This window comes from Sycon ciliatum, chromosome 3 (assembly GCF_964019385.1).
Source record: "Sycon ciliatum chromosome 3, ocSycCili1.1, whole genome shotgun sequence".
Classification (NCBI taxonomy): Eukaryota; Metazoa; Porifera; class Calcarea; order Leucosolenida; family Sycettidae; genus Sycon; species Sycon ciliatum.
This window is the reverse complement of record NC_088645.1, coordinates 45,712,649-45,730,238: the sequence shown is the minus strand read 5'-3', so window position 1 is coordinate 45,730,238 and position 17,590 is coordinate 45,712,649.

The following is a 17,590-nucleotide window of genomic DNA, read 5'->3' as shown; positions in this document are numbered from 1 at the left end:
CCTGGACACTAGAGAGGTTTGCAGGCAAACGGGACACACAATCGGCAACAACATTATCCACACCATTATTATGTTGTATAGAATACTCCTATTGACTGCCCTTCGCTGAAGTCTGGTGGTGGTGATGGCTGGAAGTTGGTCATGTTTGCCAAAGATCTTCAGTAACGGCTGATGGGCAGTTCTTTACTTCAATGACCATGCACATACATTATAACACTGGTTAACTCAATCTGCTCCTGCAGCTCTCACTCTCTCCCATATTTGTAGAATTCAAAGTGATGTAAATTACTTTCCAACTGCATAACCCACAGCCCTTGTTGGCGATGGTGCCATCGTGAGAATAAAGAAAAAAAACACCGACCAACTTTCATTCCATGTATTTCTTCAGCTCCCACTGGAACCCGCCATGAGTATGGTTTTCAGAGGTACTGAGCGATGATTATGGGATGCAATGACTCATATAATACTGTTTTGCTGCTATGTCGCTTTGGTAAGAACCCTGAGAACGCATACCTTGTTCAGTAGTAGATGCACATGTAGACCATCCTGCTCACGATCTCACGAGGACGTGTCCCATATACATTGCGTTGTGACTGCCCGAGCGGAGCATGCGTCTCGGGAGCGTGCTTCAGAACGCAACTTGTTTCATGGTGCAGTCCTGCCAATAGTCACTTCAGCTTTGAACGCATCTCAGCTTTCATCACCTCCGGTGATGCGCATATAATGTGTTTCAGAATGTTTGTGTTGGTGTTTGTTTTGCATATATTTGCTCACAGGTCCTCCTACACCAACGGTGACATCAACCGTTACTGCTACCAGCATTGAGTTGAAATTCAAAGTGAACACAGGTGATTATAATCTGCATCAGGTTTGTTATTCCTACCAACTCATTGCAACATCTGGCCAGGGTCCACCAGGGATGACGAGTGCTGCACAATGTGTTACTTCAGTCTCTACAGGAACTGCTTCTAACACTATAGCTGTGGATCAGTCTTCTGGTCCGAAGCAGCACCTTGTGACTGTAACTGTGAACAGTTTGGACCAGGATACAGAGTACAAATTTACTGGACTACACGTCACGAATGGTCTTGGTGACACGTCTAACGAGGCGACGGAAGTAACGGATACAACAAGCACAGCAGGTGAGTTTCTATGGATGCATCTTTGGTAATGGCCCACTTAAGTCCTGCAATCATTTACGGGTCTGTTCCTAAGGGCATGTTCGATTGGTAGGATCGGGATCCCGATCCACCGGATCCACTGGATTCGCACCCTTTCGATTGGTCGAATCCGGATCCGGATCCTTCGGATTTGGATCCGGTCAACCCACCTCGGGGAGCAGGGTTGACCGGATCCAACGGATCCAAATGTGACCTTTGTGCGTATATGGCGGGTAAAAATCCTTTTTGTACACATTGTGGTACGCACACGTGGATGGAGATAGAGCTTGTTGACTTTTTGTACAACGCACGCGATGAGTACGACGTTCACCCTTTTGGGTGCCTTGTGAGCGCCATTTTCAACATGGCAACAGTCAAGGTCCAAGATAAAGTGTTCAGTTGAATCTGAAGGATCCGAGGGATCTGAGATCTGGATCCCGATCCCGATCCTTACCAATCGAACATGCCCTAAGAATTTGGGGGAAAGAAGCCGTCTGCTTTGTATGAATAATCATGAAGGTCTAGAATACACAAACCATTGGTGCAACAACAAATGTGATCGTATAATTCTGTCTAACCCGTGTTGAAATTTATTTCTAATAATCATGACCATGGTTCTGCCCAGGATGAGTTATGTGCCTAGATTGTATTGTAAGGTGTTAGCACAGTATCTGTTGCGGTGCGACTTGGTCCCGCAACTAACCATCGTCAGGCAGACCACAAAAACCCAGAAACTCCTTTAATCGAGTTTACCACTCGTTTCCAACAAGAACACCAAAGAACACTCCGAACAACGATCGCCAAATCGCTGTCCTGGGCAAAACGTGCAGCGTGCGTGCATTTGGCTTGCGCTGCATGCATGCACACAACGACGTGGCATATGCGCATAGAGAGAAAATGCAGCGTACAGAAAATGCATGATCATCGTAGCTATAGAGATACTAAATATGGCGACTGCCAAAGTCCGCGTGCAGCGCGGAGTGCAGGTGCATGCAACGAAAAGAAAAGCAATAATTTGAATGCAGAACAAGCAGAAACTAATAATTACTTGCAATGTGCTGAATTGAAAGAATAAAGAATTGTTGATTACGGAGGTGAAAACAGTGTCTGTCAAGGGGTGCTTGCACCCAGCGACAGGGTGACAGCACACCCTGTCAGCGAGAGTAAGTTTCGCCAAGTAGATCGTAGCGGAGTTGCCGCGGATGGCGATAATGCAACGGATCAAGTACTAGTAAGTACATGTACATTGCAACCAATTAGTGTGTCAACAATTCTACTTATATAATACATTAGAACAATTCACAAGATATTCCGCTCGTGAACATGGCGTGGTACGAACACGCATAGCAATTACTGTATCATAAAATGTGTCTCGACGTAGACGTAACAGATATGCACTCGTGATGTAATTCTAACAGACTAACAAATAAATATTACACTCGCGAAATACATAGCAGTAATACGCAACGCACCAGTATTGCAAGCGACCTAGCATGTCTTGACAATACTGCCCTTGCAGCATGTGACAGTTCTGTACACAATTCGTAACTACAATACACTAAAAGTATCAACGTGCAACATATGACAACATGAAAGGATAATGTTCAAGAGCGCAGTCTCCTGTCCATTCTCCCCACCTTGATGAACCGCGGGGGCTTCAACACAACGGACATAGCTTAGCAATAGGCCGCACAAGGCTCTTACCGGTTGCTAGACGCAGCTTCACCACTCGTACATGGTTATCCTTGCCGGGATAGACTTCCATTACTCTTGCTAACGGCCATTGCCCACGTGGTGTATCGTTAGATGCCACTACCACCACGTCGTTGACCTTGAGGTCCTGGCAGCTCTTGCCTCCATTTCTTGGGCCGGGTGAGAAGAGGTACCCACTCTCTCATCCAGCGAGGTCCGCACTTGACCAATCAGATGCTGCACAGCGCGCCAGCGCCTGCGCGGGCTGAAGCTACTTTCGCTGCAAGCTGGTGCGAACTGACCACCGACTTGGCCGATGAGGAAGTGGTTTGGCGTCAATGGAATGTCGTCCGACGGGTGAGCTGACTGATACGTTAGGGGACGCGAGTTGAGCATGCTTTCAGCTGAGGTGAAGCACGTTGCTAGCTCTTCATCGGTGATAGCTGCTCGGGTGAGTATGGCGTAGGCTGCTCTCTTGGCGCTCTTGACCATAGACTCATGAATTCCTCCGAAGTGAGGTGCTGCTGGTGGGTTAAAGTGCCAAGTCACTCCAATAGCAGACAACTTGTTGGCTACTCGCTGCTGGTTGACTTCGCCGACCAACTGTTGCAGCTCATTGACTGCGCCGACGAAGTTGGTGCCGTTATCCGAGATGATATCTGTAGGGGTTCCACGACGACTAACAAACCGACTCAAGCAGTTGAGAAATCCATCGGTGGTGAGGTCGTTTACCAGCTCGAGATGAACTGCTCGCGTAGGCGGTGCAAGTAAAGACAGCCATGTACCGCTTTCACTGGGCTCGTCCTCGACCCTGCTTCGTGAAGAATGGTCCGCAGAAATCAACCGCGATTGTAGCGAACACACTCAATGACGGCTTCGTACGGTGACTCGGTAGAGGAGCCATGACCTGCTGCAGGGTCTTTGCCTTCTGCCGTCGACACGCTTGACACTGCTGCTCATACTCACGAATAGCTTCTCTGACCGAAACTATCCAAAACCGTTGGCTGAGCGCTGCCAAGGTCTGATTGGTTCCACCGACGTGAAACAGGAGGACGTGTGCTTGTTTCACTATCAAAGTGGTTACTCTGCTCGAGCGGGGCAGAATGATCGGGCACCTGGCATCATCCGAAATATGTCGTGTAATGTCGTGAGAAAGAGAGCTCCATTGAGTCCTCCATCGTTCATCCATGGTCTTTGCCTTGAAAGACGGACACTTCCAGACGGGGTGCTGCTCGCTGCAAGCGGCACAGCTCTCGCTCTTCTTCTCTGCTAGGAAGACTCTTCCGGACGATCTGCGTTTCTCGGTTTCCGGTCATTGAAACCACCACATCGCTGTCTGCTGCTGGCAGTACTGGCGATGCCGTCAATGGTTTCCGATGCTGTAGCCATTATTTCGGCTTCTCGGTTCACCCAATCTAGAAGAGTCGTCACAGATTCATTGGCATTGGTCTCCTGCACCCAGCGATGATACTGGACGAGGTTTTCCGTTGCAAGCTTCTTCTGCATACGTGTATACAAAGTACCTGTACCGAGTTCACTGGTCCTGCCGGTATCCGTCATTTTTACCACCGCCACCTCTAGCAAATCTGCAAACTTCTCAAAGCTGCTGCTCTGTTTTACTGCAGGGAAGTCCTCTAGTTCTTGCATATGGACGGCCACCAACCTCCGCTGTCCGCCATACCTCTTCTCAAGCCGTCTGCGTGCCGCACTATATGCTGATGGCGTGAAACCCAGGTTTTGTACGACCGCCAGAGCTTCGCCAGACAGGTACTGCCTAAGTTGCAGCATCTTCATTTCTGTTGAAGTTGCCTGCTGATCAATGGATACATCAAAAGGCGCCTTCCAAGCCTCGTATTCCCGTTTGTCCGCCGGCAAACGTGGCAATAGAAACTTTCTTCATGTGCTTGTTGATGTCTGTCTGTGGCTGACTTGTTCGCAGATACTGTGGCTGTTGCACGTTCTGCGGCTGATATTGTGGCGTATACGTCGATGGCAGCTGTTGCTGCTGCTGCGGTAGGTACTGTTGCGACGTGGACGTGTATGACGGCTGAGACTGCTGCTGTTGCGGAGTGTACGTGTATGACGGCTGGAACTGCTGCTGTTGCGGAGTGTACGTGTATGCTGCCTGGGACTGCTGCTGCGGTGCATACTGTTGCGGCGTATACGTGTATGCCGACTGAGACTGCTGCTGCGGTGCCGGATTCGGTGCGGGGCACTGCTGGGCTCAACGCCAATGGCGCACCTGTACGCCGGGTGAAGTCCCGCCATAGTCATGAAACCCGTTGCCATGGGTACCCGTTGTGAACCCGTGCTGCTTGGTGCCACAGTTCTGGCTATTAATGGCTCTGGCTTCATTCTGGCTTGGCTAAGCTCAGATACCTTCGGCTCTGGCGACGCCGTTGCCATAGTAACCGCCGACAACGATGACGTGACCCTTTCCTGGGTTGACGTTGTGGGCGTGTCAGAAATACATGTACGCTTTACAGGTGCATTGCTTTTTACTTTACTCTGGTAGACACCTGCACTCTCACTTACATCCACACTTGGTACGTCCTCTTCTTCCTCATCTTCTTCGTCATACAGTTTCTCTTTCAGCAACGACCTTACTTCTCTGATTTTTGCCGCACGTTCTCTGGTTGCGGGGCTGTGGCTGATGCTGGTGGCTTTGCTAGGCCTTTCTATTCTCAGCTGCTCCAGCACATCCCTGCTCTCGATACCGCTTCGGCATATTGCTGTTCCAACAGCTGGACTTCCTCATACGAGTCTGCGGCATCACCTTCCACACAACAGGCGATTGTGGATGTGGCAAGAGCACTGAGGCCATCCAGTGCCCTTAGTATCTCCTTCTTGTCCGCTTCATCCTTGTTTATCTCTACTAGCAGCGCTCTTCTGCTGTTGGTGAACTGGGCCTTTGCCAGTGTCCTTTCCTTCTTCGTGGTTTCTGGCATTCTTGCTTCAGTTACTGAGTCTCTTAGTCTTACTCTTACTACTAGTACTAGTACTACTGCCTAGACGTGACTACTATACTACATATTCGGCAACCATCCTCTGCTACCAAATGTTGCGGTGCGACTTGGTCCCGCAACTAACCATCGTCAGGCAGACCACAAAAACCCAGAAACTCCTTTAATCGACATTACCACTCGTTTCCAACAAGAACACCAAAGAACACTCCGAACAACGATCGCCAAATTGCTGTCCTGGGCAAAACGTGCAGCGTGCGTGCATTTGGCTTGCGCTGCATGCATGCACACAACGACGTGGCATATGCGTGCAGCGCGGAGTGCAGGTGCATGTAACGAAAAGAAAAGCAATAATTTGAATGCAGAACAAGCAGAAACCCACATTAACCCACATGCATGCACGCATACACACAATAAAACTTAAAACAAACAAAACATCAATATGCACATTTATCCAGACACGCTCTCACATACACACGCACGCATGTGCGTGCCAAACGTACAAAACGTGGACACATGTACACCAAGCAGATAGAATACAAGGAAGTGGGGTTTGCCATAGTTTTTTTTTCAATTTTGTCTGATAAATATTTACGAGACTTTGCATCGAGCGACACTGTGGATAACATTGAGCCAAGAATTATGCAATAAATCAGAAGAGATATCTCTTCACAAGTAGGCAAATAAATGCGTAGGTGCCCGGCAACAGCAATCGGGCGAGTCACAGCAATGTACGTACCGTAATGTCGCGTGCATAAGCCGGATTTGTGCATAAGCCTGTCTCGTGTAGAAGCATGAAATCTGCAACAGCTTTTCGCGTACAAGCCTGTCGCATGCATAAGCCGGGCCAGTACACGAGACGCGCCACGTGTCGCGTGCGTAAGCCGGGCTACTACGCAAGACTGGTGAGCGCGCCTTTTACATGTTCATGTTTGCATGGTACCGTACACTTGCACACGCGGAAAACGTGGGAAGATGCGGAAATCAACACCAGCTTGCGCAGCAGTTTGCGCATACAAGCCTGGTCATTGAGTGGTGCTTGTCATATAAGCCTGTCTCGTGTATATGCCTGTCTTGTGTACAAGCCTGACTCCATCACCGGCTTATAGGCATATAAGCCCCGGCTAATGCACGCGACATTACGGTATTGCAACTTCAATGATACACATACACGGTTGACCACCCATGCCTCCATTTTCGGCGGGTCAACCACATGGTGGCCCGGCAACTTTAAACGGGAACACACCGATACAACAGACACAGTTGACCACCCATGCCTCAAACCAGTGGGTCAACCACATGGTGGCCCGGCAACTTCAAACGGGAACACACCGATACAACATACACAGTTGACCACCCATGCCTCAAACCGGCAGGTCAACCACATGCTGGCCCGGCAACTTCAAACGGGAACACACCGATACAACATACACAGTTGACCACCCATGCCTCAAACCGGCGGGTCAACCACACAACAACATACGGGTGTCACAACACTGAGACAGTACAGCACAACACTGAGAGGCAAATGCATTTGACCCTCCCAAAAACCAGTGTTCACGACCAAGCATTTCTCACGGCATCGCTCATTAGCATAACTTCCTACAAGTAACCATAGCAAACCCCTATGTGATACCCACAGAGCCACACCGGCACAAAGACTGCACAACAAGCGGACTGCACGACACTGTACAACACTACAAATGTACCTCACCTCTGTTCTCAACATCACATGGGCGTGGGCTGTTCCAGTCTTTGCTGCTAGCCATTGCACAGAGGGCATACCGGCTGCACGCCTGACATAGTGATCGGATGATGCACATCGCCAGCAGCCTGCACGGCATATGGCTGCTTTACAGACACTTGTACTCTGGTGAGCCATGAGCGTGGCCCCGCCAATGCGCACAGAATGGGAGCTCAGCCGGTTGCAGTTGAGGATCTTAGTCGAGCAAACTCGGGAGAAGTAGCTGCCATCGACGAACACAAACACTGGCCGTGAGCTGCCGGCAGTAGTGGTCAGGGACCGGAACTTGGCCATAGCCGAACCTGGGTACTGTAGTGGTTCTACAAACGCACCAAAGACATCTTGTAACTAGCTTCGTTACTACAAATCACAAGTGTGTGGGAATACAGAGAACGACAGAGAGATCAAAGGAAAAGCCAGGCAGGCAGGTACAGCTAAAGTGCGTACGGTACAACTGGCATGTCATACAGCACGGCTGGATGAATGCATACATGTTACATAAAAGGATGCAATGACAAACAGTGGGATGTGCATCCACTACAGGTACATCAGATTATGTGTGCGCAAATACCGGGCTTAAAGGTCTGAGAAAAGAATTCGGGTGGACACACCCATTCCCATAGCGCTGCATATCACATCCGATATGCAGCGCTATGGGAATGGGTGTGTCCACCCGAATTCTTTTCACAGATGAAGCTGCAGGAAGCCTCAGCCCTTCTTCAAATTTAAAGGTCTGAGTCGCTCATGAGATCATTGCTGGCAACAATCAGAGTGGCGAGTTGAGCGGAGAAGTTGGCACCAGGCATTGGTTGGCTGTGGATGCCAGTTCTCGGAAGGGAGTAATCATAATAGGTTCATGCTGCATCTCAGCGGCCCATTGCCCCAAAAACGATTGTCCTTGATAGAAACCGCAGAAGCCAACATCAGAGGCATCCGTGAATAGCTCAAGGTCAGGGACTTTGAACGCTCGACATCGTAGAAGAAGGATTGGCTATTCCAGTTTGCGACAAAGGAGCGCGACCATTCGATGTCCAAGCGAGCTTCTGTGTCGATGTTGACTACTGACTGAAGAGACGGAGTTGTCCAGCTAAGATACAGAAGTTGGCGGATGAAGGTTCTGCCAGGAGGAACCACCTTGGCGGCAAGGACAAGGTTCCGATCAGTGACAGCAGTTACCGCGTTGTGTAGCTAGTGCGCGTGGACTACTCAAAGCCGCTAGAAAGGCAAATAACTTCTGGTCAGGTAGATAGAGTAATGCCACGTGCACAGCAGATGTGGTGCATAACGAACGCACAGTGGGCATAAAATCTTCATATCCACATCAAGGGCCACAAGCGTTTGAAAACCACACCTGATACGTAGATGATCAACGATCGTCTCTGCACTCAACGTCGCTCCAGCAGTAGTAGCACGTTGCAAACCACCATCGTACGCTGTCCATGTAAATGCCTCTGGTCCTTGTCTACTTCTTTGGCTAGATTTTTTGACAGGTAATCACAGCCATTTCTGAGTTGGCGTCAACGACACTAGCCATGTCGAGGCCTAAATAACTGGTTCTCTGCTTCGAGTAGTTCTTGCTTGGCCTCATGAGCTCCAGGAAATTCACTACTGCGACCATGAGCTACTTTGTCTGCCCACGCAAAAAATAAATATTTCAACCAAGCGCGATCGATCGCTGTTTGAAGTTGTGAATTTTCAAGCGCTTCCAGCTGACACGAGTCAGCGCCTGTCTACGCAGACTAGCACAACTGATACTCTTGTACAGCTTGGCGGAGAGACAAAGGAGAAAACGGAGAAAACACGACCTTGAGTCACTTTGACTAACTGGATGACAGAAATTGTTGACAAGGAAGTTGCTTTGCTGACACGAGGCAGGGCAAAGCGGCCACGCAAGATTATTATTATTTTATTCATCCACCATTTTCGGAAAAAATAATTTTTATTCATGTGCCGCGTGACGAACCCGTGACAAAACACGTGCATGCGTGGGCTAACTTGGCTTTGCTGCTCAAAGCCGTCATTTTATATCAAAATGCAACTCCTACTGCACAATCCATGCGGTCTCACGCTTTCTCAGATTGAATCATTTTGTGTTGTAGCAGTTGCAGGGCAGATCCCCGCCACTACTTCAACAGGGTTTGGCTCCAAAGCATGCCTGGAACAAGCCATATCGAGGTTCCAAGCCACCCCTCTCATCAAGAAATTCGAAATTTCAATGGTGGAAGATATACCGTAAAATCCCGCCAGAGAGCCCCTACCTCCTCGACGCTTCAGCCTGAGTTCAGGTGGGGAGGGGCGGATGGGTGAGTCCTACTTGCCGCATTCAGTGCTGCATTAAAAACTACTCACCCTTCGAAAACTGTTCGTGCATCTCGTACACCGACCAAAGGTCACGAGCCAGGAGTCGCACAGACCTGACAAAACGCAGGGTTTGGAGGGTTTGTGCGATCCATGGTCAAGAGGGTGGGCACTGTTGCGTACATTTCCAACGGAGTCGAGCACGCGTCTGCAGTACTGTACGGCATCACAGACTGCGACAGAGTCATACGAGGATACAATCAGTCACGTCGCTGACAAGAAGTCAGGGGGGGGGGGGCGGATGGGGGAGACGGGGCGCTCTGGCGGGATTTTGCGGTACTATGAAGAGAATTTCAAGGGTGATCGCTCAAACGTTGCAGGATTTTTCTGACCTACGGGCTAGACAGATACTAAATTAGTGGATGCCGTCATCTTCTTCCCGCGGGTTTTAATGTACTAGGACGTGCTATTTTGCCTGACGACACCACAAATGTCCTGCTCCTGCGTTTGCACAGTTCCAGTTCAACCAATTATTACTCAATCTTCGGTGACTCCAGGCCCGAAGAGGCTAGTTATACAATGGACTGGTCTGACTAACACCCAATGGAATGGCCGTACCAAAAGAGAGTATGTTGTTACTTGCTCTCCTAAGACAACGAGCCCTGCATCAACTGGAATGTGGGATGGTACCACTGCCACTGCAACAGTTATTATGCTGCAGCATGCTACTGATTATAATTGTACTTTAAAAGCCAAACACACTTTGGGGGAGAGCAAAGGGTCTAGTGTTTTGGCTAAAACCACTGAAGCTAGTAAGTACACATGATGCGCACATGCCATTACAGCATAATGTGGGTGTTTGCTGTACCTCACTCATAATCAGCATTCTCATGCTGTTATAAGATTCACGATTTGGGTGGCTATGAGTCAATCTCCAAAATATCTGGCTACGTAGTTATGTTCTCTTTGCTTATATATAACACACTATCGCAGTGTGTAAGTGTGTGTGTGTGTGTGTGTGTTGTTGCTGTTGTTGTTGACTTTTATTTTACTTCACCAATTGCACAGGCATGATTGCCTTCTTACCGGCCCACAGGTCCGGTTCCCACAGAAAGATGAAGGAAATTATATGAGGAAATGTATAGAGATAAAGACATGCAAATGGTAAAGTTATTATTATAGAAATGTTTGTTATGACATTGTGTGTATCATGACACTCAATTTGTTTGAATTTTTAAATTGCGATAACAAATGTACGTGTTTGTGTGAGTTTGTGTGTGTGTGGGGGTGGGTGTATGTGTGTGTGTGTGTGTGTTTGTGTGTGTGTGCTTGCGTGCGTGCATCCGTGCGTGCGTGCATGCGTGTGTGTGCGCGTGTGTGAGTATGGCCTTGTCATGGGAAAGGTCTTCAGGGCATGTTTGTTAAATCTCGTCATGACTGTAACTCCTACTTGATTCCCTGGCTAGGTGCTGCTATGCTAGGCTATGCCATGCTGGTTTGTTTGAATTATTAAATTTTCTTGACCACGCGTTTTGGCGACCACGCCAGGATCTGAGACGCATGGCTCAGTTAGAGGCTAAGCTGACTTTGAACGGTCAGGCGTAGTATGGCTAGACCCAATGCGGAGCTGCGGCTGAGGGTTGCGGAGTTAGAGGAGCCGATCACGCAGACCAGACCCTCTAGAGACGACAGCAGAATCCTGAATAGTAGTGCCATCACGAGGAAGCCAGCCATCAAGATGCCTAAGTTTGATGGTAAGCAAACGGTAGAGTCCTACCTTGAGTTATTCGAGCACGTGGCGGCACAGAACAAGTTTAGTGAAGACGAGTACCTGATCAGATTGCGCGTCGCTGTGTCAGGCGGCAAGCTAGAGAGCGCATGCTATGGATGCAGCATGTTTGCGGACGCCAAGCGTGAGCTGCTGACTTCACACATGGAGAGACCGCCGACAAGGCTTGGCAGGTTGTTGTATTTTGTTGTTGTATTTTAATATTTTACTGGGGCATTCTCACGGCAGGTATTGGTGTCCATGGTGCAAAAGAGCGATGAGAGGTTTTACCAGTTTGTGGTACGAACAACAAGAGAAACAAAGAAGTGGGCGAAACTTGCAATGCCGAGTTATCGACCCGCAGAACGTCGGCACGCAGTGGGACCAGCCAGAGAGTACGAGAAGGGATTTCGCGAAGCTTGGTGGGCAAGCAATTAAAGTAATGAAGGGCCGTGTACAGGGGAGAATGGAGACAGCGGTCAGTCCGCAGAGTTGGCAAGTGCCAAGTACAAGAGCGAGGTAAAGTATACGAAGGTTGCACGCTGCTAGCAGTATGCAGCGAGAGTATATGTTGTGGGGCATAATTGTGGCGCAGGGAATGCGCGAAGAGTATATGAGCCAGAGCACGCCAAAATATGACCACAGACCAGAAATTCGATTTTCAGTTTTTTGTTAAAAAATGATCCAACACACCTAATGTTCACTGTCTGAAAGTTTTGGATTGATCCGAAATGTCTAGGTGTTGCTACAATGGTATTATATGCAGCACTGTTGAAATGGTGAAATTCTATGTACAGCAATGGGATTGTCATTTTTGCACACAATTGATATGCCCCTTGGTTCATCCTTTCCGGGTCAGTTCCTCTGTCCAGGGTCTTATAGCATGAGCTGACAGGTACTCAGCCACATCCAAATTGTCTATAGGCAGCTGAGCTGGGTGTCCGAAATACCTCCTGTTTGGAGCACCACTGGAGAACCGCCAGCGAAAACACGGTCAACATCTGTGAGATGGCCGAAGAAGTTGGCACTCCATGTCCTCTCCATCACACTCCACCTGTACTTTCAGATATACAGTATACACTGCTGCACACATTGTTCGTCAACATACTAGACGTCGCACTCATATTCCCCCACACTAAAGCCCATCTGCACACGGTTTTCTCCGCTCGCCAGAGAGTACTGCTTTCGCTGCATACTGCTCATGCTAGCGATGTTCCGCATAAGGGCACTTAAATTATCGACTTGAGCAAGTTGAGGGAGCAGCAGAGTCCAGTGATAGTTTTTGCACTTGCAACCAATACTGGCATTGTCCCGGATATGTGCAGCGATGTCCATTCTGGCCAAATCATCGGCCGACTCACCTCCCAAGTCAGTGTCGATGCCAATCGCTTGCCAGGTTGTCATCAGAGTAGAATTCCTCGTCACAGCAGATCGTGGGACTACCAGCATCAATTCTTTTTACGCTCGATGAAAGTGTCGCCCTCAAATGACTCATCGCTGTATCCATCATCGTCTTCCTTCTGTTTCCGACTCGAATCCCCAAAATATTTTATCCTGCGCATGGAGTGCGATGATGTCGTCTTCTTCCGCTCCGCAGTACATTACTACTACTACTACTACGCTCTTCTGTCGATACATTGAGGACGATAAGTTTTAGGCGACTCAGCGCAACGTGGAATACAAACTCTAACAAATAAACTTACTTGCAACAGAAAATTGCATCCGGAACAGTCCAGTCGACCGAGGAGAACAACAACAGCAACTCGCGTTGCACTCCACTTCGTATTTTTTGCCGCGGAATTCAAATCGCGATTATCTCGACTTTTTCAAAAAAAGCTGTGGTCATGTTTCAGCGCGCTCGGGCTCATATGTCTTTAAAGCGTGAAAATAATGTTGGCCATTTGATGCGATGCAAAAGGTGGGAGTGTTCTAAGTGTGTGTAAAGGGGAAGGTGGAGACATATTCTGACGGCTTTCCGCTGGAGTTGTTCTAGCCTGTCAAGGGAAGTGTGTGACAACGGTGTGAGAGCGTTGCTCGCATATAAGAATATAGGTAGTATGTATGTCTGATAGACGTGAGATAAAGCGTCAGGCGAATTTACTGGTCAGTCGGCGACACGCATTTATCACAAAAAATGCGTTTCACCTGCTGGGAGAGTATGCATGTACTCGAGTCTCATCCTGAGCACGTTTTCTTCTTCTTTTTTTCAGCTCCAGTATAGCTGTATTTTTCATTGCAAAGCCGTCCTCGATTGTTGTGTTCGTTGTTCAAACGAAGTGGACATTCAATCATGAAGGCAGAGGACATAAGAGTCTGATTGGAGTTTCTCGTGGCATAGGACGGCCACACAGAGACACTTTGGGATTTTCTGAATATAAAATACCGTACGCACGATGCTGAGATCAATTTGTGCGATATCAAAGTTTGTGATCTACCACATCGAGCAGAACGGGATCCAAACACAAGCTTACTGACGGTTATGTGGTAGATTTGTTGTAACGTGTTTCTTTCGTCTTGGTCGCTGTGGACACGCGTCATTGGTTGGTGGTGTTGTGCGCATGCGCGAAACTATGTGAGCTAGTCTTTGGTCTGTCGTCTTGTCAAGATGTAGTCGTTTTCCGGGTTCTTGGTTATACGCCAATAAAAAGAGTGTAATATAAAGAGTGTAAAAAGGCAGTCCAGTGGTGGCGATTGAGCTGAGGCAGTGATGGAGAAGTAATGTTAGATTAACAACTACAACATTTGGCGCCCAACGTGGGGCTCGAACCCATGACCCTGAGATTAAGAGTCTCATGCTCTACCGACTGAGTTCAACTACAACATTTGGCGCCCAACTATCTCTCGACGCGGAGTTCTGCCTCCGCAGCTCACGACCCTGAGATGTGTGTTGCTCCCGTCACTGCTGGACTGTCCTTGTTTATTCGTCAACCCTGTCTGTGTTTGAACGTTCGTCGTGGAGCTGTGTCGTCGTGCTGTGTCGTCGCGCAATGTCGTCATCCACTTGAGTCCACTGTGTCGTCGTCCGGTGTCCCGTCGTCGTCTACTCAATTCGATCAAGCTGACGCCCTCCGCTGAGCTGTGTTCAAGTGTCGCTGTGCGTCCGCCGTTTCGTTGTCCTGATACAAGTAGAGTATCAGCTTCGCCGTGAGCTTCTTGCTGCTCCGAAGTCGTGTGATGGCTGGGAATGCGCCGCCTTTCTTCTCTCCATATCTCTCTTCTTTTCTTTGTTTTCCGGTGAGTGTTTGTGTGTGTGCATGCGTGCGTGCATGCGGGAGTTTGTTTGAATTGCTACTTGTCTTGGGAACTGGCGTCTGATCATGGCTAACCACGGTTGGTTCTCCTTGTGGCAGTCCACATCGAAGGCAACGAACGTCCGATCAGGGTGAGCCCCGGTTCATTGCTGGGAGCTAGACTCGCTGCTTGTTTGTCGTTGTCCTTATATTTTATTAATTTTTTTGTTTTTTCGGTGACAGTCATGGGTTTGGCTGGCGTTGTGTGGATGGGCAGGGCTCATCGGTTTTTAGGCTTAGGTTTAGCCTGTGTTTTTTTTGTGTGTGCGTGGCTAGACAGCAATGCAGTGTTTCTTCTCTTCTCTTTAAAACATTCACCTCTCTTTCTTTCTTCTGGCTTTGGTATCCTTGTTTTTTTTCTGGGGAGCTACATGCGTTGGTCCTGTGGCTACTTTGCTGTTTGCGGTTGCGTCTCTCTGCGTATTGTGTTCTATTTGGTCATACCGAGGACGGTATGTGTTTTTTTGGTCGGGATATTGTGGTAGATTTGTTGTCACGTGTTTGTTTCGTGTTGGTCGCTGTGGACACGCGTCATTGGTTGGTGGTGTTGTGCGCATGTGAGAAACTGTGTGAGCTTGTCTTTGGTCTGTCGTCTTGTCAAGATGTAGTCGTTTTCCGGGTTCTTGGTTATACGCCAATAAAAAGAGTGTAATATAAAGAGTGTAAAAAGGCAGTCCAGTGGTGACGGTTGAGCTGAGGCAGTGATGGAGAAGTAATGTTAGATTAACAATTACAACAGTTAGGCTGCCGACCTGACTGGACAAATGATCCCTGGCTTCACCAGACGCCAGAAGTCGGACACCATATCCTTTGCCGCGACGTCTATCTCCAAAAAGAACTCCATCTTCGTCGTGAAAAGGCTTGAAATACTCAATATTCAACCGAGATTCGCGGTCTCACCCTTTCTCAGATCGAATCATGTTTTGTTGTAGCAGTTGCAGGGCAGATTCCCGCCACTACTTCAACAGAAGATGGCTCCAAAGAATGCCTGGAACATGCCTGGAACAAGCCATATCGAGAAGAAATTTTGAAAAAATTCGAAATTTCAATGGTGGAAGATATACTATGAAGAGAATTTCAAAAAGTATGTTTCGCGGAGCGATCGCTCAACCTACGTCATTCAAACTTTGCAGGATGGTTCAGATGTACATGCTAGGCATGGAACCACAGAAGATGATATCATAGCTGACACACAGAGTCACACACACAGCAGATTTGTGTGCACAGATACTTAATTAGTGGACGTCGTCATCTTCTTCCCGCTGATCTCAAATGTACGATGACGTGCTATTTCGCCTGACGAATCACTGGTGAGTGTAGACCTTAGTCTAAAAAGAATTGAAAGACTTGAGTGATTTTTAACTAGAGCGGTGTCATCTGCAAATTGGCTACACGTGGTGCCGGGATTCTCACATGCGTGTGGAAGGTCTATGGTGTAGATGAGGAATAGAAGCGGCCAAGAACAGATCCCTGAGGGACACCGGCAGGGATCTCGAGAAAAGGCGATAGGTCGCCATCCACCTGGACCCTTTGCCGACGCCCCAACAGGTACCGTCGGAACCACTCCAGGGGGTTGCCCTGGACACCATAGTGGGAGAGTTTTGCTAGAAGGCCTGCACGCCACACACGATCGAAGGCCTTGCTTAGATCAAAAAAGGAGACATTGACGTGTTTCCCGTTGTCTCTCGCAGTGGAGAGGGAATGGACGAGACGGGCAAGCTGCTGCTCAGTGCCATCTTTCTCACGGAATCCGGACTGCTGGTTGGGTAGGTGGGGTGTGATGTGCTTGTAGAGAAGTTGATGTTCAATTTTTTCTTGGATTTTTGATGTAGTGCTCAAGAGAGAGATGGGTCTATAGTTTGTTGGTTGGTTGGGTTGGGTCACCAGGCTTGGGCACTGGGGTAATGGTGGCATCTTTCCACTCCTGTGAGATTTCTCCGGTTAGGAATGATAGATTAAAGAGGGACGATAATGACGGTGCAAGTGTCGTCGGGGGGGGGGGGAGGGGGGGGGGGTGGTGTTATGCCTTGACGATAGCCCTTCCGATTACTCTCGATATCTTTTATAAATATCACACGTACGCCACACTCAGAGAACAGATTATTGTTGTTGCTCCAAAGAGAGTCTCAAGAAGAAGGCCACAAAGAACAAGAATGCCATAAACAACAAGAATGCGTACAATAATATGCAGGCATGCGCAACCTGCGCAGCCCGCACACCGACCACGCGTACCCAGCACACACGTGCCAAAAGGGCAGGGACAAGGGCAGGGACAACATACGGCCACATGAAAAAATGCATCCTCTCCTGAGGATGGGAGAGAAAAAAACATGAGAAGAAAGACAGGAGAAAAAGAAATCAAATGTGAACAACATACACATGCGGATACGCCGGGCCAAAACAGTAGGATACATTAGTAACTCCGGACAATGGGGGAAAAGCCAAAGCAAAGGGGTGGAAAGAAAACAGACTGGGCCCACCCATAGAGGGAACCGCCATACTTTCAGGCGTGGGCCCCCGGAAAACAACCACTTCGCCCAGGTGCGAAGCCAAGGCAAACCGACGGTACTGCGAAGACCGCAGCAGCTGAACCGGGTGACCAGTCATCTGACAGCACAGGAGTTGTCCGGAAAACCATCAAGCAGCCGATGGGGCTACGAAAACTCACAGAGACA